The sequence below is a fragment of the Triticum aestivum genome, chromosome 6A (assembly GCF_018294505.1).
Source record: "Triticum aestivum cultivar Chinese Spring chromosome 6A, IWGSC CS RefSeq v2.1, whole genome shotgun sequence".
In the NCBI taxonomy this organism is placed as follows: domain Eukaryota; kingdom Viridiplantae; phylum Streptophyta; class Magnoliopsida; order Poales; family Poaceae; genus Triticum; species Triticum aestivum.
The window spans coordinates 185,962,459-185,967,613 of record NC_057809.1 but is presented as its reverse complement, the minus strand read 5'-3'; positions in this window follow the sequence as shown (position 1 = coordinate 185,967,613).

Sequence of the window (5,155 nt, the reverse complement as noted above, 5' to 3'; positions counted from 1 at the left end):
CTGCCCAAGGTGATTTTCTGCTTTGCCGATCTTGATTGTGGTTTTTCATCTAAGTATGTGGTGATGAATAATGCAAAATTTTATTAGCTTCGACGCCATGCTATACATAGTGGTTTAAATAACTTGTGTTTCTTATACTGGAAAGTAATTCAGAATTTGTTTTTGTTTCAATTAGAGCCCTAATGCAGACAAGGATTGTGTGGTTGTACATGTCACTCGCTATGAGGCGGATGACCTGAATATACGCACTGGGAAAACAGAGTTTTTTGGCTGTTGGATCCTGGAAGCCATTTGCGCTTATACCAATGAAGAGTTGTATTCCAACTTCACTGTTTTGAGGCGTGTTGTCCAGGTTGTATTGAAGCACAAGAAGTTCAAAGCTACTCCTTCGTTTGTGAGGCATACTATTCTTGTCAAGCTTACGCATGAAGATGATGTGGCATGCCTCCACAAACAAGTTTATGAGTGGCAAGGCCACAAGGTTATCTTCAAGAAGGTTCACAGGATTGAGCTGCTGCCGGACGTCCTCGATGATGTTCATGGCAAGGTCCGTCTTGTGTCCAGCCCAAATTAGATCGAGGCATGAAATACTTGCCCCAGCTAGTGTTTAATAGTAGTTTGGATTCTGTCTAATTATCCGAACCTTGCCTGTTATCAAGCCCTCTGGGGCTAGTACTCTGTTTGAATCCGTCTATGGGAACTGCTGCTACTTTTGTGTGCCCGTGAATCATCATAATTGTTGCTGGAACATATGCGTCCTTACTAGTTTTATCATACGAGCAATGTGTGTTTTGATGAAATAGAGTACTCGTTTGAGAACTGTGCGCCGACGTATACATAAGTACTTGTAAACACTATTGGTGCTACTCCACTTGTAAGCAGTTGGGCAAAACATGGCACATTGGCTCAGCTCGCTTCAACACTAGGCTATCGACCAGCTAACAATCAACAATCTGATGTCTGACATATAAGCAACTATGTATCTTGTTACAATGGTTCATGCAGTTAACTGAGGCCACAATGTAAATTCCAAATGTTCACACGCTAGTCCAGCGTTCATGCGGAACACTCACATTAAACTCGGCTTCATAAAAAACTTGAAAAGCATAAGTTAAGAAATTTTATACATCTCAATGATTCATAGAACATAACAAACATATACTAGTTCACAGCAAAAGACAAAGTTGTGAGAAGGTTTATAAATCAGGAAAAATAAGCAAGGCTTCTCTGAGCAAAGGGCCTCCCGGCAGGCTTAAATTTCCTGGAGTTCACTCTGGTTTTTCTTGTTGCCACCATCCAGGGTTAGGTTCTCTCATTCCAGAATAATCAATTATAATTGTGTTCTCAGCTAGAATGCTGAACTGAACCATGTAGTGTACTGATCAGTTGAAATTCTTGTGCATTCCACTAAATTTAAGCACTGCTATTTGCAGAAATAAGAAGACCAGAATGCCTCTTGTCCGCGCACCTGTCCAAAAAACTATTGTGCAGCCGTGCCAGCTAGTCCTCGGTCCATGGATGAATTGGTAGAAAGTGCACTCCGGACTAGGATGCAGTTGTTTTTGCTCGTCCCTACACTACAATCAGGAAGTAAAACGTGCGAATCAACTTCTTTTATATTGTGTTGGTCATTCTACCTAGTAACTACCAATGTAGGAATACCTGGAAGATGGGTGGTTAGACGACGGCAATGAGGGATATCCATCTCATTTTGCGCAGTTCTACTAAAACTGAGGTGTGTGCTTTTGATTGCGCGGATAGAAACGATACGGAGACAGACATCCCGAAACGATATGGAGACAGACATCCTTGTTTGCACAAATACGAAATACAGTTATTTAGACAGTGATAGATATTTGCAGTGGCGTATGATTAACAGCAGCATCTATTGTGTTATAATTGGCACTAGAATGATAGTGTGAAAGTGTCCTTAAGTAAGTAGCATCACATCACATCAACACTGCCACTAGATTAAAATGCAGAACAATAGCCTTAGTATTACTGTCATGAGAGTAGCACATAGTCAGTAAATGTGCAATCAAATTTGTGCAGTTCCACTGGGATGAAGCAATGTTAGTGGTGTGAGATTTAAGTGTAACTGCAAAAATACAATTCATGGGAAATAAAGCAAGACGGAAGCACATCATAAAATGGTGGTGGCATTGCTTCAATTTATCGACGGCACTAGACCATTACTTATTAGTGACATTAGGTGGCATTTCTTAATGCTTCATGTGATTTTACATTAACGGTAGCGATATGGGCGTAGGGACAGCAAGGGCATAAAGTGGTGAGGCATATGTGGTTGCCGAGAGCGGCAAACACTCAGGCATCATGTCTGCATTTGTCCCATTTTTTATCTCCTCGGCGACATTTTCCTATGTGAGCACAGGAAATCTAGACCTGCTTATTCTCATTTGCGTTGTCCCCCCACAACCGTCCCTTTCTTTCCTTTTTCAACCAAGAGATAGGTCCACTTGCCCCCACCCTTCGCCATCCACCATGCTTTCTTCGTCTTTTCAACCAAGAGAGCGGTTGGGTAGCCAGTATCTACTAATTTCCCCCGTTTCCTCTTAGAACCAAGTCCTAGATTCATGCTACAGCTTTCCCACTTTCTTCCCTGTTTGAACCAACTCTTAGAGTCGACTATATGAACTAGCTTTACCTCTAATAACAGTAAAAGTCTAGGTGGCTTTGGAACAGCGGACGGAAGTTGAAAAAGATCCACACGAAGCCAAGTGGGGAGCTGGGGCAGTAGAGCAAGGCATGTTTCAAAGGAATATATACCTGAGGGTCGTCGTCATGTGGCAAAGACGGTGTCGGGAGGCTGCATCTTGGCCACAATACCGCAGGGAGGAAGAAGGGGTCAGAGGCCCTCCAGAGCCGGCGCTGTCTCGGAGAGAACAGCACGGCTGCCGATCGGGACGCGCGGGCAGCCGTTGGTCTCCTCCCTCACCGCGGACGATAGCGTGAACGATGCACCTACACCCCTGCCCCGGTTGAGATTGTCCGGCCGGATTTGTGACCAGCCGTGAGCTGAGAGAGAGTGTGGCCACCTATGTCTTGCTTAGATCTGGAGAGCATGAGAGAGTGAACGAGAGGAACCCTAGTAAAGCAAGCGCTAAGGCTCCTACTTATATATATAGTGGAGTGATTTTGTTGTACCAGCTTCAAAAAAATGCACTCCTACGTGTACCCGCGAGTGGGTGTGAGAGAACTAGTGCGTGCGTGCACCGCTTCTCTTCGTGAGAGTAGAATATACTATGCCCAAAGAACGTTCGCCACAAGAGTAATAGTATAAGTGTGTGACGTGTGAGCTAAAATAAAATGTGCGCAATGTCTTTTGTTTTTTAGAAGTTCTGAGGGTAGGTGTGAAGAGCACAAATGTGTGTGACGTCTACCTGCAGATAGACGATGGGTGCGAGAGGACTCGGGAGGGTGCGTGTGCGTGAGAGAGAGGGGGCACGTATCAATGCAATGCATGTGTCCATAAATCATTATCTGACAAACGTTCGCCACATGTCTTTTCCTGAGGAATGCCGTAAGAACCGTTAGATCGGCATCCGGCAGGGTCAGTTTTGCCATGTCATTTAACAGAACAGCCACTCCTCCTACACACAAATCTTCCACGTGAGTGTTAGCAACTGTCGTATGCTCTCTCTATTCCAAAATGCAGTGCATATAGCTTTATTGAAAATTCAAACCTCGCAAACTTTTACCGAGTTTTCATATACCAAATTGCACATGTAGAATACCCTGTATATATCATTTCATTCATCTTCGAGAGGTAACTATAAAGATGGGGGAGGAGTCTACAAAGAAAGACCATCGTATCACCTGCAGCAATTTCAACCATCCTTTGGTGTGGAGGAATATCATAGGAACTCTATATGATATGATTTTTATAGGATTTTTTCCTTTAGAGCCAATTGGTTCATAGGAATAGATTCATATACTCCACATTTCAAAGGAAATAAACATGATATCATTTCTATAGCTTTAGAGCCACTTGGTTCATATGAATGGATTCCTATACTCCCATAATTTCAAAGGAAAATAAACATTAGCGTATATTCAATAGAAAAGTTCCTATGATATGAACAAAATTACATCTCTTTTCTAATCCCTCCTCATAGGAATTGAGATACATGGCATCTCTAGATTCAATAGAAAAGTTCCTATGATGTCAACCAAATGACATCTCTTTTCCAATCCCTACTCATAGGAATTGAGATACTCCATGTCATCTCTTTCCCTACAACTTCCATGTATACATCTTCCATTCCTAAATAGCTAGTACAACCCACTAGTAGCTTTTTTTCCAAGACATGCAACTATGGCACAAGAACTATATAGTGTGCGAATAACTTGAAAGATGGTCGCTGGATGAAGCTAATCCGACAGTGCAGAGATGGCAAATCCGAGCACTACTGGCCGTTGGATATCATCAACATTCCACCAGATCTGCCACATGTACAATTTAGAAGACTCCATGGTTGAACTTAAGCATAATGCACAAACCTCATAACACAAGCACTTCTCCTTTGTTCTAGAATCTTTCGTATCATAATTGATTTTTTTTCTAAATGAATTGCCATTATTTGTTTTTTACTTTATGCTTTACAATGCACAAGCCCATGAATCTTAACATTTTTATAAAACTAATTGATTTTGAATGAGATGAACTATAAGAACTAAACGAACATCTACATCATGCATATATGACTCAAAGCTTTACATGCTATAGTGTGTATTTATTCATAATTTGGTTTCAAAATCTCATGTGTTTAATGCATGTGTACCTTACTAGTTTTGAGTAGAGTAGCAAATTTCACGCGGCCCGGGGTATATCAAAATGCAGGGCCCATGCATCATTGCCTTTCGGTCGAACCTACGTCCACAATTTTTTGTACATACTATATCTCCACTGGTCCCCAAACCCAAAATGTTGCCTCGTTCCCCTAAAACCAAGCGGCCCACACATATTTAAGGCGACGACTCGAACTCAATCCCTTTCCCGTTTACTACGACATGGCCCCGCACGCCCTATAGTACTCCTACAAACACTACCGCCGCACGCATCATCGGTTTTCTTCAAGAGGACGACGGAGAAGCCGATTTATAGTGGAGGCACTTTCAAAAAAAGATCTGTAGT